This window comes from Balaenoptera ricei, chromosome 18, assembly GCF_028023285.1.
Source record: "Balaenoptera ricei isolate mBalRic1 chromosome 18, mBalRic1.hap2, whole genome shotgun sequence".
NCBI classification, from domain to species: domain Eukaryota; kingdom Metazoa; phylum Chordata; class Mammalia; order Artiodactyla; family Balaenopteridae; genus Balaenoptera; species Balaenoptera ricei.
Window position 1 is genome coordinate 23,926,526 of NC_082656.1, and position 23,745 is coordinate 23,950,270.

Sequence of the window (23,745 nt, forward strand, 5' to 3'; positions counted from 1 at the left end):
ATACACAATTTTACTGGTATACAGAAAGAAAGAAAGAGACATTGGTCTGTATAAAGCTCTAGACTAAAATCTGATTTTCACCTAAGGTGCTTTGGGGGAATACACATTAAAAAAGCTTTTAAATAAAACTGAAATATGTTTTTAAGCAACAGTCCAAGGTAGCAGACCCGCTAGCTCTATCAAGATGGCCTTATTCTTGCAGGCCAAAGTTTAAATATAAAAACAGACCATTTCATTGAATTAGGGAAGAATTCAGGGTCCTGGGAATATCAGGAAAATTTTTAGCCAAAATGAGCAATACAAACCTTCGGAAAGTTCGCAAACTATTCATATCTGAATCAATATACAAAATAAGTTCACCAGTTTTCTGAAACTCAGCTAGAGAAGAAAGAAGAGTGATGGGGTAGAGGAAGAAAATCAGTTAATCAACATTTGAAAGAAAACAAAAGTCAGATGTTATAGAATGAATGTTTGTGTTCCCCCAAATTCATTTGCTGAAATCCTTAACCCCCAATGTGATAGTATTAGGAGGTGGGGGCTTTGGGAGGTGATTAGGTGGTGAGGGTGGAGCCCTCATGAATGAGATTAGTGCCCTTATAAAAGAGACCCAGGAGAGTTCCCTTGCCCCTTCCACCATGCTAGGTTATAGCAAGAAGACAGCTGACTATGAACCAGGATGGGAGTCCTCACCAGACACCAAATCTGCCAGCATCCTGATACTGGACTTTCTAGCCACCAGAACAGTGAGAAATAATATTTGTTGTTTAAAACACCCAGTCTTTATTTTTGTTATAGCAGCCCAAATGGAATAAAATGTCAGATAACAGAAATCAGTTAAAGATTAATTCAAGATGTCTCAATACCCTGTAATGGCCTATATGGAAAAGAATCTAAAAAAAGAGTGGATATATGTATAACTTTGCTGTACACCTGAAACTAACAAAACACTGTAAATCAACTATACTCCAATAAAAATTATTTAAAAAATAAAAATAAAAAAAGAACTCACATGCTGCATGTTTAAGTAGGTAAAATAAAAATAAAAGTAAATAAAAAAAGATTAATTCAAGAATGTGAAATAAAACATCCCATATAGAAAAGCTGTGTACAGTAATCAGTCAAGCAACCAAATTGTCCCTCTTCAGCCTTCCTTTGAAGATAAGATCCCTCCACAAATGACCTGCTCTATAAAGAACAGAGGAAAAAAATCAGTTCTTAAAAGAGCTAGCTAGAAATTTCAAGAAGAGAATTCCCCTAATACTACTTAGATACTTTTAAAACAAAATATTTAATTAATAGAATCCACTTGGATACATTCCTGTCATAACGAAAAGGACTTTTTAAAAATCCATTCTACTTTTGTAGATGAAGAAGTATTAACTCAATCAATAAAACTAAAGACTACCAAGGCTGCAAGGGATGAAACCATTTTCAACTACAGAAAAGACAACTAGAGCCATGGAGCAGACTGCTCCCTGGAACAAGATGAAGATGCTCGGTGTCACCTCACCAGCAACCTCCCATATGGTTTTTCCAAGTGTCTCTGTCTTCATTTATTAGTGTGAAATATAGGAACTAAATATTTTAAAATGTAAAGAACCTCTAGCTTGCTAAAGATTTTGTGTTATCAGCTATAAGAAAGAATGAAATCTTGCCATTTGCAACTACATGGATGGACCTTATTATGCTTAGTCAAATAAGTCAAACAGAGAAAGACAAATACGGTATGTTATCACCTATATGTGGGATCTAAAAAATAAAACAAACGAATGAATATAACAAAACAGAAACAGACTCACATAGAGAGATCAAACTAGTGGTTACCAGTGGGAAGAGAGAAGGCGGGAGGGGCAAGATAAGGGTAGGGGATTAAGAGGTACAAACTACTATGTATAAAATAAGATACAAGGATATATCGTACAGCACAGGGAATACAGCCAATATTTTATAACTTTAAATAGAGTATAATCTATAAAACTATTGAATCCCTATGTTATACACCTAATGTAACTAATATAATATTGTAAATCAACTACACTTTAATTGAAAAAAAGACTGTGTTAAAGGAACAGTTCACACAATCCACTGGATTAAAGTTGAGTTATGGGCTTACTTTTTTAGGATCCTTTTTCTAGATTATAAAATACTACATACTCAATATAAAAATCTTTCAAAAATACAAAAACATATAAAGAAAAAAAAATAAAAAACATTCCTTGGGATGTAATGTACAACATGATGACTACTGTTAACACTGCTGTATGGTATATTTGAAAGTTGTTAAGAGAGTAGATCCTAAGATTTATCATCATAAGGAAAACAACATTTTCTTTTTTTTTTTTTTGAGTCTATATGACATGATGGATGTTAACTAAACTTACTTTGGTAATCATTTCACAATACATGAAGGTCAAGTCATTATACTGTACTCCTTAAACATACACAGTGCTGCATGGCAATTATATCTCAATAAAACTGGGAAAAATCTGCTACCAAAAAAAAAAAAATTGATTTTACCATTCAGAGTTAAGTACATTAAAAATTATTTTATATCTTTCTATCATTTTATCTCTGAAAATACACCTTTTTAAAAAGTTGGAATAATGCTATGTGAAAAGTGCAATATTCTGTTTCTCCTTTATTTATATCTTTTATTTTCCCATATTAGTAAATGCTTTTCAAAATATGATTTTCAATCACCACACATTATTCTACCTTATAGATATACCATAATTTAATTATTGTCCTTCTCATTAAATATTTAGTTTCTACCCAACTTTTTCTATTCAATGTTGTTCTGAATACCCTTATATATAAAACTATTTTCTGCATCTTCAATAATTTCCTTATGATCTGGTAACAGAATTGGAATTGTCAATTCAAAGGGAATTAGGAAGTCCAAATTTAAATAATCCAAGGATCAAATAAGAAATTACATTGGAAATTAGAATATATTTTGAATTGTACTAAAAACACATCAAAGTTTGTGGGTTGCAGTTAAAGCCTTGTTTAAAGGGAAATTTACTGCTTCATAAATAAGGTAGTAAAGAAGAAAGACTGAAAATCAATTTATCTGAGAAACCATCTCAAGAAGTTAAAATAATAGCAAATAAACAAGACGGAAGAAAACAATAAATGTAAGAAAATGAATTATTGATAATAATAATAACGTTTAATAAATAAACTTATAAACACAGGAGAAACAAAGACAAAAGTTGGCTCGTTCAGTAGACTAAAAGCATAGATCAGGAGTAAGAAAACTTTTTCTGGAAAGGGCTAAGTAAATTATTTTTTTAGTCTTGGCAAGCCTATGGTCTCTGTGCAACTCGTTATCTGGCACTGTAGTATGAAAGCAGTCATAAACAATAAATGAATAGGTGTGGCTGTGTCCCAATAAAACTTTATTGACAAAAACAGATCCAAAGATAGATTTGGCCCAAGCCTATAATTGACCAGCCTGAAAAAGATGAGCCCAGAGACGATATGTGTGTGAGACAGAGAAGAATGGAGACAGACAAAGAGGGGACACAAACAACAAAAATTAGGAATGAAAAAAGTGACATCAAGGCTTGCACAAGCCTCTTAGAGAGTCTCATCCACCAGAGGGCAGACAGCAGAAGCAAGAAGAACTACAATCCCGCAGCCTGTGGAACGAAAACCACTTTCACAGAAAAATAGACAAAATGAAAAGGCAGAGGACATGTACCAGATGAAGGAACAAGATAACACCCCAGAAAAACAACTAAATGAAGTAGAGATAGGCAACCTTCCAGAAAAAGAATTCAGAATAATGATAGTGAAGATGATCCAGGACCTCAGAAAAAAACTGGAGGCAAAGATCAAGAAGATGCAAGAAATGTTTAACAAAGACCTAGAAAAATTAAAGAACAAACAAACAGAGATGAACAGTACAATAACTGAAATGAAAAATACACTAGAAGGAATCAATAGCAGAATAACTGAGGCAGAAGAACGAATAAGTGAACTGGAAGACAGAATGGTGGAATTCACTGCTGCAGAAGAGAATAAAGAATGAACAGAAATGAAGACAGCCTAAGAGACCTCTGGGACAACATTAAACACACATACATTCGCATTATAAGGGTTCCAGAAGGAGAAGAGAGAGAGAAAAGACCCAAGAAAATATTTGAAGAGATTATAGTCAGAAACTTCCCTAACTTGGGGAAGGAAATAGACACCCAAGTTCAGGAAGCACAGAGTCCTAGGTAGGATAAACCCAAGGAGAAACATGCCAAGACACATGGTAATCAAATTGACAAAAATTAAAGACAAAGAAAAATTATTAAAAGCAACAAGGGAGGGCTCCCCTGGTGGCGAAGTGGTTAAGAAACTGCCTGCCAGTGCAGGGGACACAGTTTCGAGCCTTGGTCTGGGAAGATCCCACATGCAGCAGAGTAATTAAGCCTGTGCACCACAACTACTGAGCCCACGGGCCACAACTATTTTAGCGTGCATGCCTAGAGTCTATCCTCTGCAACAAGAGAAGCCAGCGCAATAAGAAGCGTGCAAACCGCAATGAACAGTATCACCTAGTCACCGCAACTAGAGAAAGCCCACATGCAGCAACGAAGACCCAATGCAGCCAAAAATTAATTAATTAATTAATTAATTATTTTTAAAAAAGCAACAGGGGAAAAACAACAGATAACATATAAGGGAACTCCCAAAAGGTTAAAAGCTGATTTCTCAGCAGAAACTCTACAAGCCATAAGGCAGTGGCACATTATATTTAAAGTGATGAAAGGGAAGAACCTACAACCAAGATTAATCTACCCGGCAAGGATCTCATTCACATTCGATGGAGAAATCAAAAGCTTTACAGACAAGCAAAAGCTAAGAGAATTCAGCACGACCAAACCAGCTCTACAACAAATGCTAAAGGAACTTCTCTAAGTGGAAAACACAAGAGAAGAAAAGGACCTACAAAAACAAACCCAAAACAACTAAGAAAATGGTAACAGGAATATACATATCAATAATTACCTTAAATGTGAATGGATTAAATGCTCCAACCAAAAGACACAGGCTTGCTGAATGGATACAAAAACAACACCCACATATATGCTGTCTACAAAATACCCACTTCAGACCCAGGGACACATACACACTGAAAGTTAGGGGATGTAAAAAGATATTCTATGCAAATGGAAATCAAAAGAAAGCTGGAGTAGCAATACTCATATCAGATAAAACAGACTTTAAAATAAAGAGTGTAACAAGAGACAAGGAAGGACACTACATAATGATCAAGGGATCGATCCAAGAAGAAGATATAACAATTATAAATATATATGCACCCAACATAGCAGCACCTCAATACATAAGGCAAATGCTAAAAGCTACAAATGAGGAAAGTGACAGTAACACAATAATAGTAGGGGACTTCAACACCTCACTTACACCAATGGACAGATCATCCAGAAAGAAAATTCATAAGGAAACACAAGCTTTAAATGACACAATAGACCAGATAGATTTAATTGATATTTATAGGACATTCCATCCAAACACAGCAGATTATACTTTCTTCTCAAGTGCACATGGAACATTCTCAAAGATAGATCACATCTTGGGTAACAAATCAAGCCTCAGTAAATTTAACAAAATTGAAATCATATCAAGCAACTTTTATGACCACAACACTATGAGATTAGAAATCAATTACAGGGAAAAAAAACACAAACACATGGAGGCTAAACAATACGTTACTAAATAACCAAGAGATCACTGAAGAAATCAGAGGAAATCAAAAAATACCTAGAGACAAATGACAATGAAAACACGACAATCCAAAACCTATGGGATGCAGCAAAAGCAGTTCTAAGGGGGAAGTTTATAGCAATACGATCCCTCTTCAAGAAACAATAAAAATCTCAAATAAACAATCTAACCTTACACCTAAAGGAACTAGAGAAAGAAGAACAAACAATCCCCAATGTTAGTATAAAGAAAGAAGTCATAAAGATCAGAGCAGAAATAAATGAAATACAAACAAAGAAAACAATAGCAAAGATCAATAAAACTAAAAGCTGGTTCTTTGAAAATATAAACAAAATTGATAATCCGTTAACCAGACTCATCAAGAAAAAGAGGGAGAGGACTCAAATCAATAAAATTTGAAGTGAAAAAGAAGAAGTTACAACATACCACCACAGAAATACAAAGCGTCATAAGAGACTACTACAAGCAAATCTATGCCAATAAAATGGACAACCAGTATTATTCAACATAGTTTTGGAAGTTCTAGCCATGAAAAGAAGACAAATTGGAAAAGAAGAAATAAAATTGTCACTGTTTGAAGACAGATGTCACCAGAAAACTACCAGAACCAATCAATGAATTTGGTAAAGTTGCAGGATACAAAATTAATGCACAGAAATCTCTTGCATTCATATACACTAACAACGAAAGATCAGAAAGAGAAATTAAGGAAACAATCCCATTCACCACTGTAACAAAAAGAATAAAATACCTAGGAATAAACCTACCTAATGAAGGTAAAAGACCTGTACTCAGAAAACTATAAGACACTGATGAAAAAAATCAAAGATGACACAAACAGATGGAGAGATATACCATGTTCTTGGATTGGAAGAATCAATATTGTGAAAATGACTATACTACTCAAAGCAATCTACAGATTCAATGCAATCCCTATCAAATTACCAACGGCATTTTTTACAGAACTAGAACAAAAAGTCTTGTGGAGACACAAAAGATCCCAAATAGCCAAAGCAATCTTGAGGAAAAAAATGGAGCTGGAGGAATCAAGCCCCCTGACTTCCGACTACACTACAAAGCTACAGTAATCAAGACCATATGGTACTGGCACAAAAACAGAAATTTAGATCAATGGAACAGGATACGAAGCCCAGAGATAAACCCACGCACCTATGGTCAACTAATCTATGACAAAGGAGGCAAGGATATACAATGGAGAAAAGACAGTCTCTTCAATAAGTGGTGCTGGGAAAACTGGACAGCTACATGGAAAAGAATGAAATTAGAACACTCCCTAACACCATACACAAAAATAAACTCAAAATAGATTAAAGACCTAAATGTAAGACCGGATGTTATAAAACTCTTAGAGGAAAACACAGGAAGAACACTCTTTGACATAAATCAAAGCAAGATCTTTTTTTGATCCACCTCCTAGATAATGGAAATAAAAACAAAAATAAACAAATGGGACCTAATGAAACTTCAAAGCTTTTGCACAGCAAAGGAATCTATAAACAAGATAAAAAGACGACCCTCAGGATGGGAGAAAATATTTGCAAACGAATCAATGGACGAAGGATTAATCTCCAAAATATAAAAACAGCTCATGCAGCTCAATATTAAAAAAACAAAGAACCCAATCAAAAAATGGGCAGAAGACCTAAGTAGACATTTCTCCAAAGAAGACATACAGATAGCCAAGAGGCACATGAAAAGATGCTCAACATCACTGATTATTAGAGAAATGCAAATCAAAACTACAATGAGGTTATCACCTCACACTGGTTAGAATGGGCATCTTCAGAAAATCTACAAACAATAAGTGCTGGAAAGGATGTGGAGAAAAGGGAACCCTCTTGCACTGTTGGTGGGAATGGAAATTGATACAGCCACTATTGAGAACAGTATGGAGGTTCCTTAAAAAACTAAAAATATAATTACCATATGACCCAGCAATCCCACTACTGGGCATATACCCAGAGAAAACCATAATTCAAAAAGACACATGCACCCCAATGTTCATTGCAGCACTATTTACAATAGCCAGGTCATGGAAGCAACCTAAATGCCCATCGACAGACAAATGGATAAAGATGTGGTACATATATACAATGGAATATTACTCAGCCCTTTAAAAGGAAAGAAATTGGGTCATTTGTAGAGATGTGGATGGACCTAGAGACTGTCATACAGAGTGAAGTAAGTCAGAAAGAGAAAAACAAATATTGTATATTAACACATATATGTGGAATCTTGAAAAATGGTACAGATGAACTGGACTGCAAGGCAGAAATAGAGACAGATGTAGAGAACAAACGTATGGACACCAAGGGGGGAAAGCGGGGTTGGGGGGGGGGTTGGTGGTGGGATGAGAGATTGGGATTGACATACATACACTAATATGTATAAAATAGGTAACTAATAAGAACCTGCTGTATAAAAAATAAACAAAATAAAGTTAAAAAAATGAAAAAATATTAAAGAAAAAGGAAAAGGTGACATCATTACAGGTCCTATATTGGAAAAATCATAAGAGCTTATTATGAGCAACTTTAAGCCAATTAATTAAAAAATTTAGATGAAATGTACCCTAAGGAAAGCTCAACTTACCAAATCCAAAAATAAACTCCAAATAGTTCTATTTCTATTACAGGAATAAGCCCATAATCTAAAGCTTTCCCTCAGTGAGAATCTTAAATCCAGAAGAATTCACCAGTCCCTTCCATCAAATATTTGCCAATTAAAAATTGTCACTTGCCATCTGCCTCTACAAGGATGAAGTCTCTGGCCACTGACCTTCAACACACTCTGAAAGGAGTTTAGGGTAGAGATCAGGAATGAGGCACTCTGTGCTCTGAGAAAAACTGGCAGAACAGGCCTTCAGATAAATATTTTTCAGAAGAAGACTTTATGAACCAGAAGTGAGTTCTCACCAGTCACCACGCCTGCTGGCATCTTGATCTTGGACTTTGCAGCCTCCAGAACAGTGAGAAATAAATATTTGTTGTTTAAAATACCCCATCTGGCTGCTCCCAACGGGTCTGAGCCTCGCCAGCCTCTCCCCCAGAAGACCATTGCAGTCAGCCAGCCCCTGCTTCTTGGTAACCATGTGTGACCAAAAGGCTGTGATCAAAAATGCCAATATGTCAGAGGAGATGCAACAGGACTTGCTGGAGTGTGCTACTCAGGCACTGGAGAAATATAATATAGAGAAGCACATTGCGGCCCATATCAAGAAGGAGTTTGACAAGAAGTACAAACCCACCTGGCACTGCATCGTGGGGAGGAACTTCGGTAGTTATGTGACACATGAAACCAAAGACTTCATCTACTTCTACCTGGGCCAAGGGCCATTCTCCTGTTCAAATCTGGTTAAAAGCATGGACTGTGCCACATACCCTGTGATCCATCACAAGAACTGCAGCCTAAATTCCAAATACCACAGACTGAAATCTTCAGCCTTGCCTAAGGGAACACCTCGATCTTTATAGTGTTGTTTTGTACAGGGCATTCTCTGTACTAGTTTGTTGTGGTTATAAAGCAATTAGCAAAACAGCTTATATTTGTATTTATTTTCTATTCCATACCACTCTGCCCCATGTTTTTTCTCTTCAAAATCCATTCCTTTAAAGAAATAAATCTGTTGGAGAAGTGTGCATTAATTATGATTTGTCCAAATAATCTATAATAATAATAATAATCTAGGGTTGAAGATGGCCTATTATTTCATCTTGGGTAGGTTGGTGGGGGTGATTCCTTGAAGTTTCTGTGGGATATAATAGACTAGCCTATTCAATACTCTTGAGTTTCATTCTTGCCCATCCTGCTACTGTTGTGCATGGAAGAATACTACTTAGAAGTGCATGTTGAGAAATGCATGGGAGAGAAACTATTGGATTAACTCTTACTCCTAATCTGATAAATACTTTCCTTAAGTGCTCATTTTGTTAAAAGATACTGATTTAGAGTGTTCTGGACCTTAGTCCTCAATTGGTGATGAACGTGTAGTAGAACTCCCTTAAACCTTCTATGGCTGTAAAATGGAAATAAGCTGATAAGAAAGTTGGGCTACTGAGAAATTTGTTGGGCTCTAGACTATGTCCCCTCCTCTGCCTTGGCCAAAGTATACTCTAAAGATTAAAGGCGGTCTTAAAAGGGAAAAAGCTTCCTGCATACTCTATTAGAATCACATGGAAGGCTGGTGCACACGAGACCTTCTGTGCACCATTTCCCTGGTGGTGCAGTGGTTAAGAGTCCGCCTGCCAATGCAGGGGACACAGGTTCGAGCTCTGGTCTGGGAAGATCCCACATGCCGCAGAGCAACTAAGCCCATGCACCACAACTACTGAAGCCCGCATGCCTAGAGCCCGTGCTTGGAAACAAGAGAAGCCACTGCAATGAGAAGCCTCCACAATGAGAGGCCTGCGCATCGCAACAAAGAGTAGCCCCCGCTCACCGAAACTAGAGAGGGCCCACACACAGCAATGAAGACCCAACGCAGCTAAAAATAAATAAATAAAAGTAAAAAAAAAAAAAAAGTCACAAGAAACTCATTAAAAAAAAAAAGTCTGCAGGAATTTACACTTAAAAAAATAAAATAAAATACCCAGTCTATGGTATTTTTGTTATAGCAGCCTAAATGGAATAAGACAGCAGATATAAGAAGTCAGTTAAAGATTAATTCAAGAATGCAAAACAAAACATCCCATACAGGAGAGGAGGGAACAAGATAGCAGTGTAGAAGGACATGAGCTCACCTCTTCTTACAAAAACACCAAAATCACAACTAACTCCTGAACAATCATGGACCAAAAAACGCTGGAACCTACCAAAAAAGATATCCTACGTCCAAAGTCAAAGAAGGCGCCACAACAAGACAGTAGGAGGAGAGTGATTGTGATAAAATCAAATCCCATACCCACTGGGTGGGTGACCCACAAACTGGAAAATAACTATATCACAGAAGTTCTCCCACAGAAGTGAAAGTTCTGAGTCCCATGTCAGGCTCCCTAGCCTGGGGGTCTGGCAACAGGAGGAGGAGCCCCCAAAGAATCTGGCTTTGAGGCCAGTGGGGTTTGATCGCAGGAATTCCACAGGACTGGGGGAAACGAAAACTCCACTCTTAGAGGGTGCACAGAAGGTCTCGTGTGCACCAGGACCCAGGAAATAAAGAAGTGACCTCATTAAAGCCTGGGCCAGACCTACATGCTGGTATTGAAGGGTGATTTTTCAATCTCCACAAATCAATTAGTGTGATACACCACATCAACAAATTGAAGAATAAAAACCATATGATCATCTCAATACATGCAGAAAAAGCCTTTGACAAAATTCAACACCCATTTATGACAAAAACTCTCCAGAAAGTGGGCACAGAGGGAACATACCTCCACATAATATATGACAAACCCACAGCTAACATCATACTCAATGGTGAAAAGCTGAAAGCATTTCCTCTAAGATCAGGAACAAGACAAGGATGTCCACTTTCACCACTTCTATTCAAAATAGTTTTGGAAGTCCTAGCCACAGCAATCAGAGAAGAAAAAGAAATAAAAGTAATCCAAATTGGAAAAGAAGTAGTAAAATTGTCACTGCTTGCAGATGACATCATACTATACATAAAAAATCCTAAAAATGCTACCAGAAAACTACTACAGCTCATCAATGAATTTGGTAAAGTTTCAGAATACAAAATTAATACACAGAAATCTGTTGCATATCTATACACTAACAATGAAAGATTTAAAGAGAAATTAAAGAAACAATCCCACTTACCATCACATCAAAAAGAATAAAATATCTTGGAATAAACCTACCTAAGGAGGCAAAAGACCTGTACTCTGAAAACTATAAGATGCTAATGAAAGAAATCAAAGATGACACAAACAGATGGAAAGATATACTGTGTTCTTGGACTGGAAGAATCAATACAGTCAAAATGACTATACTACCCAAGGCAATCTACTGATTCAATGTAATCCCTATCAAATTACCAATGGCATTTTTCACAGAACTAGAACAAAAAATCTTAAAATTTGTATGGAGACACAAAAGACCCCAAATAGCCAAAACAATCTCGAGAAAGAAAAACGGAGCTGGAGGAATCAGGCTCCCTGACTTCTGACTATACTACAAAGCTACAGTCATCAAGACAGTATGGTACTGGCACAAAAACAGAAATATAGATCAATGGAACAGGATAGAAAGCCCAGAAATAAACCCACACACCAATGGTCAATTAATCTATGACAAAGGAAGCAAGACTACACAATGGAGAAAAGACACTCTCTTCAATAAATGGAGCTGGGAAAACGGGACAGCTACATGTAAAAGAATGAAATTAGAACATTCTCTAACACCATACACAAAAATAAACGCAAAATGGATTAAAGATCTGAATGTAAGATCTGATACTATCAAACTCTTAGAGGAAACCATAGGTAGAACACTCTTTGACATAAATTGCAGAAATATCTTTTGGGATCCATCTCCTAGAGTAATGGAAATAAAAACAAAAATAAACAAATGGGACCTAATTAAACTCAAAAGCTTTTGCACAACAAAGGAAACCATAAACAAAACAAAAAAACAACTCACAGAATGGGCAAAAATATTTGCAAACTATGGGACCGACAAGGGATTAATCTCCAAAATCTACAAACAGCTCATGCAGGCCAATATCAAAATAACACAAACAACTCAATAAAAAAAATGGGCAGAGGACTTAAATAGACATTTCTCCAAAGAAGGCATACAGATGGTCAAGCGGCACATGAAAAGATGCTCAACATTGCTAATTATTAGAGAAATGCAAATCAAAACTACAATGAGATATCACTTCACACCAGCCAGTATGGCTATCATCAAAAAATCCACAAACAGTAAATGCCAGGGAGGGTGTGAGATAAAAGGAACCCTCCTACACTGTTGGTGGGAATGTAAATTGGTATAGCCACTTTGTAGAGCAGTATGGAGGTTCCTTAAAAAACTAAAAATAAACCTACCATATGATCCTGCAATCCCACTCTTGGGCATATATCTGGAGAAAAACATGGTCCAAGAGGATACATGCACCCCAGTGTTCATTACAGCACTGTTTACAATAGCCAAGACATGGAAGCAACCTAAATGTCTATCGACAGAGGAATGGATAAAGAAGATATAGTACATATATGCAATGGAATATTACTCAGCCATTAAAAAGAATGAAATAATGCCACTTGCAGCAACATGGATGGACCTAGAAATTGTCATACTGAGTGAAGTAAGTCAGACAAGGACAAGTATCGTATGCTATTGCCTATATGCAGAATCTAAAAAATGATATAAATGAACTCATTTACAAAACAGAAACAGACTCACAGATTTAGAGAACGAACTTAGGTTACCAGGGGGAAGGGTTGGGGGGAGGAATAGCTAAGGAGTTTGGGATTGACATGTATACACTGCTATATGTAAAATGGATAACCAACAAGGACCTACTGTATAGCATAGTGAACTCTGCTCAATATTATGTAACAACCTAAATGGGAAAAGAATTTGAAAAATAATAGATACAGGTATGTGTATAACTGAATCAATTTGCTGTACAGCTGAAACTAACACAACATTGTTAATCACCTATACTCCAATATAAAATAAAAAGTTGAAAAAAACATTCAATGAGATATCACCTCACACCAGTCAGAGTGTCCATCATCAAAAAAATCTACAAACAACAAATGCTGGAGAGGGTGTGGAGAAAAGGGAACCCTCCTACACTGTTGGTGGGAATGTAAATTGATACAGCCACTATGGAGAACAGTATAGAGGTTCCTTAAAAAACTAAAAATAGAATTACCATATGACCCAGCAATCCCACTACTGGGCATATACCCAAAGAAAACCATGGTTCAAAAGGATACATGCACCCCAATGCTCATTGCAGCACTGTTTACAACAGCCAAGAAATGGAAGCAATGTAAATATCCATCAGCAGATGAATGGATAAAGAAGATGTGGTACATATATACAATGGAATATTACTCAAACATTAAAAAGAATGAAATAATGCCATTTGCAGCAACAATGGATGGACGTGGAGATTATCATATTGAGTGAAATAAGTCAGACAAGACAAGACAAATATCATATGATATTGCTTTTATGAGGAATCTTTAAAAATACAAAAGCAAAATAACTAAGATCTTCTTAATTGCTTTTTGCTGTGATCTAACAGAACCCCAGTCTTGTTTGTGGCAGCAGTGGGCCCAGGTGAAAATGATCAATTCCCTGAACACTCCTGTATCTAATAGTCAACATAGTTCTGGCCAATGAGATATAAGAAGTCTACTGAATGGGACTTCTGAGAGAAATACCTTGTGTAAGTTTGTGATAAGAAGATTGTAAACTGGGAAGAAAAATCCCATATGGAAAAGTTGTTTTTATGGTGAACTTATTCTATGAGCCCAATTTCTTGCATCTTCTCATACCTAGAAAAGCACTAAAATCATTACGGAGACATCTGCATCTCGCCACTAGCAGCAGCCTTCTGCCAAAACGTGTGCTTGATTGCACTGTATCCCCCAAAATCACATATATACTGACTTCTCCCCTTACCTCTTTGGAGCAGGTCCTCAGAACTATCTGATAGGCTGTCTCCCAAGCTACAGTCCTCATTTTGCCCCAAATAAAACTTAACTCACAATTCTCCCATTGTGTACTTTTTAAAGTCAACATATTTAAGGAATAAATTACATCAGACTGACAAATTCTGTAGAGTATTAAAAGAGGGACTATTTCCCAGCTCATTCAATGAGGAAAGCACAAAACTTGCCAAGGATATTAAATAAAGGAAAATTAGAGGTCCGTCTCTCACATTTACATATATTCAAACGTTTTACGCAAAATTTTAGCAAACCAAATCTAATAACACACAGAAAGGATAACACATCATGACCGATTTGGGTTTAAGAAAGAAAAAAAAAAGCAAGTTTGATTAAACATTCAAAAATCAACGTATAGACCATTTCCACAACAGGCAGTTATGGCTGTCAGGGAGGAGGTACTCACCTCGCAGGCTGAAGCGTAAGGAGGGGCTGAATTTCCTAAAGCACAGGCTGGTGGAGGCTCTTTGGGCTGAGCAGGAGCTGGAGCTGGAGCTGCAGCACGAGCGGGAGCCGGAGCCTGCGCCAGACCCTGCGCTGGAGCCTGTAGCCAGGGCGAGAATATGTGCTTCTGGTGTTGCGGCTGCCCCAGAACGTCTCCGAATTGAGACTCTGCGCTCGGCCAGCAGCTAGTGCTGCCTGTGCTGAGCATGCGCGGACGGCTGGGTTTGGGAGCGCAACGTGCGTCGTGAGCAACGATGCGCTGAGCTACCCATAGCACCTGGCAACTTCTGGGGTGGCGTTCCTCGGCTTAAGCGACTGCCTCTTGTTTGGAGATGAGCAACTTGGCCTGCTGAGGGCTGCACCACGAGGCCTTTTCTGCGGCCACCTCTCCTCGGCCTCGAGTGCGTGCCCTACTCCACGCCCTTATGCCCCACTGCTCGGATCACGTGCTCACTCGCCACCTGGTGAATGACACATCATGCTGGCCAGCCGGCCTCTCGTGTTGGCCAGTGCCTTTGCTTACAGGCCCAAATCCCAGCCTTTTACTACGACGACAGCAGGCCTTGCTATCCCTGCATCTTCCCCTCAACTGCCTCTGACAGAGACAGTAACCACATGCGTGGATGGCGGATGCTCAGCGTCTGGTGGTGTAACCATAATCCGGATGCTGGGCTGCCTGCAGACCCTAGAAGTGCTGAGGATCACTGCCGTCTGGGCCCTCTCACAGTGGCAGCCTGCCGCTCTGGGATGCCTTCAGAAGCATTCCCACAGAATTCAGCAGCTGAGCAGCAGGGCCAACTGTGCAGCTGGCGAGGGGCAGCCCACTGTGGCTAATCCGCAGAACTACGAAGCAAGCCTTCGGTGGCTCTGAAACCACCAGAAAGTTCTGCTCCCTGCACTTGCTGAGCCCAGGGGAGCACGCTTCTGTCACCGACTCTAAATGACTTCTGGATTCTGGGGCACCCCACCTGTGGCTGAACTTCACACTTCAAAGTATGTGTTGTTTGCCTCTTGCTCTACACATCCCTTTGAAACGTTTGTAATCGAGGGATGCAGAAGAGCTGGAAGATCCTAGAAGTAATCCAGGAAGGGATTCGCATAGGAAGTGGCCCCTCTCTCTCCATTTACGTGACTTGAAAACTGGGCAATGACTCGCAGAAATCCATGAAATATCTTGCAGACGGTTGATGATGCTGACTTCCAATTACCTGACTACCAATCTATCAGAAGAATGTCCACGAGCTAATCACGCCCTCTTTGAACATTACTATAAAACTTCTCACTACCCCCTCCAGGCTGGGACACAGAATTTTGAAGGCAAAAGCCTGCTGTGGCCCACCTTGCCTGGCAAAGAATAAAGCTATTCTTTTCTACTTCACCCCAAACTCTGTCTCTGAGAATTCATTCAGTGTCAGGGTACAGAGGCCAGATTTGGCTTCATTCCCTTCCTGTTTTGAAGATATAACAGAACTCTTATTACTGCTTGTCCCAAAAAGTTATCTGAATACGTGACAGAGCTGGAGGGGAGAATTAAAAAAACAACAATGTATTTTACCACATTAACATAATAAAAGACAAAATATGATCATCTAAACAGATGCAGAAATGTAACATCCTTTCATAAAAAATAAATCTCTTGGTTAACAAAGAATAGAAGGGAATTTTTTTATGTATTAAAGACTATCTATCCAGGAGGAGGAGCTTCAAGATGGCAGAAGAGTAAGACGTGGAGATCACCTTCCTCCCCACAAATACATCAGAAATACATCTACACGTGGAACAACTGCTACAGAACACCTAATGAATGCTGACAGAAGACCTCAGACTTCCCAAAAGGCAAGAAACTCCCCACGTAGGGCAAAAGAAAAAAGAAAAAACAGAGACAAAAGAAAAGGGATGGGACCTGCACCAGTGGGAGGGAGCTGTGAAGGAGGAAAGGTTTCCACACACTAGGAAGCCCCTTCGCAGGCAGAGACTGCAGGTGGCGGAGGGGAGAAGCTTCGGAGCCACGGAGGAGAGCGCAGCCACAGGGGTGCGGAGGGCAAAGCGGAGAGATTCCCGCACAGAGGATCGGTGCCGACCAGCACTCACCAGCCCGAGAGGCTTGTCTGCTCACCCGCCGGGGCGGGCGGGGGCTGGGAGCTGAGGCTCGGGCTTCGGTCGGATCGCAGGGAGAGGACTGGGGTTGGCGGCGTGAACACAGCCTGAAGGGGTTAGCGCACCACAGCTAGCCAGGAGGGAGTCCGGGAAAAGGTCTGGAGCTGCCGAACAGGCAAGAGACTTTTTCTTGCCTCTGTTTCCTGGTGCAGGAGGAGAGGGGATTCAGAGCGCCGCTTAAAGGAGCTCCAGAGACGGGCGCGAGCCGTGGCTATCAGCGCGGACCCCAGAGACGGGCAGGAGACGCTAAGGCTGCTGCTGCCGCCACCAAGAAGCCTGTGTGCGAGCACAGGTCACTCTCCACACCGCCCCTCCCGGGAGCCTGTGCAGCCCGCCACTGCCAGGGTCGCGTGATCCAGGAACAACTTCCCCGGGAGAATGCACGGCGCGCCTCAGGCTGGTGCAACGTCACGCCAGCCTCTGCCGCCGCAGGCTCGCCCCGCATCCGTACCCCTCCCTCCCGGCGGCCTGAGTGAGCCAGAGCCCCCGAATCAGCTGTTCCTTTAACCCCGTCCTGTCTGAGTGAAGAACAGATGCCCTCAGGCGACCTACAGGCAGAGGCGGGGCCAAGTCCAAAGCTGAACCCCAGGAGCTGTGCGAACAAAGAAGAGAAAGGGAAATTTCTCCCAGCAGCCTCAGGAGCAGCGGATTAAATCTCCACGGTCAACCTGATGTACCCTGCATCTGTGGAATACCTGAATAGACAACAAATCATCCCAAATTGAGGAGGTGGACTTTGAGAGCAATGAGATATATATATATATATATATATATATATATATATATATATATATATATATATATATATTTTCCCCCTTTTTCTCTTTTTGTGAGTCTGTATGCGTATGCTTCTGTGTGTGATTTTGTCTGTATAGCTTTGCTTTTACCATTTATCCTAGGGTTCTGTCTGTCCATTTTGTTTGTTTGCTTATGTTTTTTTTATTATAGTTTTCAGCTCTTGTTATCATTGGTGGATTTGTTTCTTGGTTTGGTCTTTCTTTCTTTTTTGAATTACTTAAAAAAATTGTTTAATAATTATTTTTTGTTTTTTATTTTAACAACTTTTTAATTTAATTTTATTTTATTTTATCTTTTTCTTTCTTTCTTTCTTTCTTCCTTCCTTTTATTCTGAGCTGTGTGGATGACAGGCTCCTGGTGCTTGAACCAGGTGTCAGTGCTGTGCTTCTGAGGTGGGAGAGCCAAGTTCAGGACACTGGTGCACCACAGACCTCCCAGCTCCACATAATATCAAACGGCGAAAATCTCCCAGAGATCTCCATCTCAACACCAAGACCCAGCTTCACTCAATGACCAGCAAGCTACAGTGCTGGACACCCTATGCCAAACAACTAGCAAGACAGGAACACAACCCCATCCATTAGCAGAGAGGCTGCCTAAAATCATAATAAGGCCACAGACACCCCAAAACACACCACCAGACGTGGACCTGCCCACCAGAAAGACAAGATCCAGCTTCATCCACCAGAACACAGGCACTAGTCCCCTCCACCAGGAAACCTACACAACCCACTATATTCACATTTTAATAAAAGTTCTAGTCAGCACAATGAAGGCAGAAAAAGAAATAAGTATATACGTGTTGGAGAGGAAGAAGTAATATAACAACATTTTCCTCTTCTTTTTTTTCTTTTTTCTTTTTTGCAGAAAGCAAGATTGTATATGTAGAAAGTTCAAAGTACAATTACAAGCTATTAAAATTTAAAATCATATTTATAAGGTTACAGCTTTCATGGGGTAAATATACCAATTGTGATGGTTAATATTCTGTGCCAACTTGACTGGGCTAAGGGCTGCCAAGATAGCTGGTAAAGCATTATCTCAGGGTATGTCTGTGAAGGTATTTCTGAAAGAGATTAGCATTTGAATCAGTAGACTGCTTAAAGATCTCCTTTACTCACATGGGTGACCATCATGCATTCCTTTGAGAGCCTGAACAGAACAAAAAGGCAGAAAAGGGGCAAATTTGCTCTGTTTGAGCTGAGACTTCCATCTTCTGCCCTTCAGTGCTCCTGGCTTGCAGGCTTTCAAACTCACACTGGAAGTTATGCCATCAGAGCCCAATTCTCAGGCCTTCAGACTCAGAGTGAATTATGCCACTAGCATTCCTGGTTCTCCAGATTGGAAACAGCAAATCAAAGGACTTCTTGGCCTCCATACAGCATGAGCCCATTCCTAAAATATATCTCCTCATACATACTTATATATATCCTATTGGTTCTGTTTATCTGAACAACACTATTATGCCAATTAATCATACTTCTTTATACCAGAAAAAAATGAAAATAGTTTTAAGAGATTTCATTTGCAATAACATCCAAATGCATAAAATATCTGTGAAAAAAATCAAACAAAAACTCATATGCAAGACTTCTACATAGAAAACTATAAAATATTATTGAGGAAATTAAAAAATATCTAAGTAAGTATATGTACATACATTGAGAAACTCAACATTGTCAAGATATCAATTTCTCTAAACTGATTTATTAATTCAATGCACTCCAAAAGAAAATACCAACATGTTTTAGTGTTTTCATTGTGGAAATTGACAAGGTGATTCTAAATGTTATATGGAAATACAAAAGACAAAAATCAGTATAATTTTTAAAATAAATTTTATTTATTTATTTATTTATGGCTTCATTTATTTACGGGTCTTCATTGCTGCACTTGGGCTTTTCTCTGGATGCAGCTAGCGGAGGCTACTCTTTGTTGCAGTGCACGGCTTCTCACTGTGGTGGCTTCTCTTCCTGCAGAGCATTGGCTCTAGGCATGTGACCTTCAGTAGTTGTGGTGCATGGGCTTAGCTGCTCCGTGGAATGTGGGATCTCCCTGGACTAGGGATTGAACCTGTGTCCCCTGCACTGGCAGGCGGATTCTTAACCACTGCACCACCAGTGAAGCCCAAAAATCAGCATAATTTTGAAGTGCAAAAATATTAGAGTGCCCACTCTACTGGACATCAAATTTTGAAAATTAAGAGAGTATGATATTGGAGCTACGATAGACAAATGAAACAATGGAATAGAATGGAGAGTCTAAAGATACACCTACACAATACACCAGAGGGCAGACAGAAGAAGCAAGAAGAACTACAATCCTGCAGCCTGTGGAACGAAAACCACTTTCACAGAAAGACAGACAAAAAGAAAAGGCAGAGGACTATGTACCAGATGAATGAACAAGATAAAACCCCAGAAAAACAACTAAATGAAGTGGAGATAGGCAACCTTCCAGAAAAGAATTAACAATAATGATAGTGAAGATGATCCAGGTCCTCAGAAAAAGAATGGAGGCAAAGATCAAGAAGATGCAAGAAATGTTTAACAAAGACCTAGAAGAATTAAAGAACAAACAAACAGAGATGAACAATACAATAACTGAAATGAAAAATACACTAGAAGGAATCAATGGCAGAATAACTGAGGCAGAAAAACGGATAAATGACCTGTAAAACAGAATAATGGAATTTACTGCTGCAGAACAGAATAAAGAAAAAAGAATGAAAAGAAATGAAGACAACCTAAGAGACCTCTGGGACAACATTAAACACACCAACATTCGCGTTATAGGGATCCCAGAAGGAGAAGAGAAAGAGAAAGGACCCAAGAATATATTTGAAGACATTATAGTTGAAAACTTCCCTAACATGGGAAAGGAAATAGCCACCCAAGTCCAGGAAGTGCAGAGAGTCCCAGGTAGGATAAACCCAAGGAGAAACATGCCAAGACACATGGTAATCAAATTGACAACAACTAAAGACAAAGAAAAATTGTTAAAAGCAACAAGGGAAAATGACAAATAACATACAAGGGAACTCCCATAAGGTTAACAGCTGATTTCTCAGCAGAAACTCTACAAGCCAGAAGGGAGTAGCACGTTATATCTAAAGTGATGAAAGGGAATAACCTACAACCAAGATTACTCTACCTGGCAAGGATGTCATTCACATTCGATGGAGAAATCAAAAGCTTTACAGACAAGCAAAATCTAAGAGAATGCAGCACCACCAAACCAGCTCTACAACAAACACTAAAGGAACTTCTCTAAGTGGGAAACACAAGAGAACAAAATGACCTAGAAAAACAAACCCAAAACAATTTAAAAAATGGTAACAGGAACATACATATCAATAATTACCTTAAGTGAGAATGGATTAAATGCTCAGCGACACAGGCTCGCTGAATGGATACAGAAACAACACCCACATATATGCTGTCTACAAGAGACCCACTTCAGACCTAGGGACACATACAGACTGAAAGTGAGGGGATGGAAAAAGATATTCCATGCAAATGGAAATCAAAAGAAAGGTGGAGTAGTAATATTCATATCAGAAAAAATAGACTTAAAATAAAGAATGTTACAAGAAACAAGGAAGGACACTACATAATGATCAAGGGATCGATCCAAGAAGAACATAAAGCAATTATAAATTTATATGCACCCAGCATAGGAGGACCTCAATACATAAGGCAAATGCTAACAGCTATAAAAGAGGAAATCGACAGTTACACAATAATAGTAGTGGACTTTAACACCTCACTTACACCAATGGACAGATCATCCAGAAAGAAAATTAATAAGGAAACACAAGCTTTAAATGACACAATAGATCAGATAGATTTAATTCATATTTATAGGACATTCCATCCAAAAACAGCAGATTACGCTTACTTCTCAAGTGCACACAGAACATTCTCCAGGACAGATCACATCTTGGGTCACAAATAAAGCCTCAGTAAATTTAAGAAAATTGAAATCATATCAAGAATATTTTCCGCCACAAAGCTATGAGATTAGAAATTAATTACAGGGAAAAAAACGTAAAACACACAAACACATGGAGGCTAAACAATACGTTACTAAATAACCAAGAGATCACTGAAGAAATCAAAGAGGAAATCAACAAATACATAGAGACAAATGACTACGAAAACACGATGATCCAAAACCTATGGGACGCAGCAAAAGCAGTTCTAAGAGGGAAGTTTGTAGCAATATAATCCTACTTCAAGAAACAAGAAAAATCTCAAATAAACAATCTAACCTTACACCTAAAGATACTAGAGAAAGAAGAACAAACAAAACGCAAAGTTAGCAGAAGGAAAGAAATCATAAAGATCAGAGCAGAAATAAATGAAACAGAAACAAAGAAAACAATAGCAAAGATCAATAAAACTAAAAGCTGGTTCTTTGAGAAGATAAACAAAATTGATAAACCGTTAACCAGGCTCATCAAGAAAAAGAGGGAGACAACTCAAATTAATAAAATTAGAAATGAAAAAGGAGAAGTTACAATGGACATTGCAGAAATACAAAGCGTTTTAAGAGACTACTACAAGCAACTCTATGCCAATAAAATGGACAACCTGGAAGAAATGGACAAATTCTTAGAAGAGCAAGACAAGGACGTCCACTCCTGTCACAATTATTCAACATAGTTTTGGAAGTCCTAGCCGCAGCAATCAGAGAAGAAAAAGAAATAAAAGGAATACAAATTGGAAAAGAAGAAGTAAAACTCTCACTGTTTGCAGATGACATACTATACATAGAGAATCCTAAAGATGCCACCAGGAAACTACTAGAGCTAATCAATGAATTTGGTAAAGTTGCAGGATACAAAATTAATGCACAGAAATCTCTTGCATCCCTATACACTAACAACGAAAGATCAGAAAGAGAAATTAAGGAAACAATCCCATTCACCACTGTAACAAAAAGAATAAAATACCTAGGAATAAACCTACCTAAGGAGGTAAAAGAACTGTACTCAGAAAACCATAAGACACTGATGAAAGAAATCAAAGATGACACAAACAGATGGAGAGATATACCATGTTCTTGGATTGGAAGAATCAATATTGTGATAATGACTATACTACCCAAAGCAATCTACAGATTCAACACAATCCCTATCAAATTAACCAATGGCATTTTTTACAGAAGTAGAACAAAAAATCTTAAAATTTGTATGGAGACACAAAAGATCCCAAATAGCCAAAGCAATCTAGAGGGAAAAGAACAGAGCTGGAGGAATCAGACTCCCTGACTTCAGACTATACTACAAAGCTACAGTAATCAAGACAATATGGTACTGGCACAAAAACAGAAATATAGATCAATGGAACAGGATAGAAAACCCAGAAATAAACCCACGCACCTTGGTCAACTAATCTATGATAAAGGAGGCAAGGGTATAAAATGGAGAAAAGACAGTCTCTTCAATAATTGATGCTGGGAAAACTGGACAGCTACATGTAAAAGAATGAAATTAGAACATTCCCTAACACCATATACAAAAATAAACTCAAAATGGATTAAAGACCTAAATGTAAGACTGGACACTATAAAACTCTTGGAGGAAAACATAGGAAGAACACTCTTTGACATAAATCACAGCAATATCTTCTTTGACCCACCTCCTAGAGTAATGGAAATAAAAACAAAAATAAACAAATGGGAACTAATGAAACTTAAACCTTTTGCACAGCAAAGGAAACTATAAACAAGATGAAAAGACAACCCTCAGAATGGGAGAAAATATTTGCAAACGAATCAATGGACAAAGGATTAATCTCCAAAATATATAAACAGCTCATGCAGCTCAATATTAAAAAAAAAACAACCGAATCCAAAAATGGGCAGAAGACGTAAATAGACATTTCTGCAAGAAGACATACAGATGGCCAAGTGGCATATGAAAAGCTGCTCAACATCACAAATTATT

At 38.6% G+C, this 23,745-nt stretch overlaps 2 pseudogenes; both read left to right on the forward strand.

The window, feature by feature from the left end:
* Nucleotides 1-8,852: 8,852 nt before the first annotated feature.
* Nucleotides 8,853-9,121, forward strand: LOC132352503 (dynein light chain 1, cytoplasmic-like; annotated as a pseudogene).
* A 6,141-nt stretch (nucleotides 9,122-15,262) lies between these two features.
* Nucleotides 15,263-15,974, forward strand: LOC132352745 (adenylyltransferase and sulfurtransferase MOCS3-like; annotated as a pseudogene).
* Nucleotides 15,975-23,745: the final 7,771 nt, after the last annotated feature.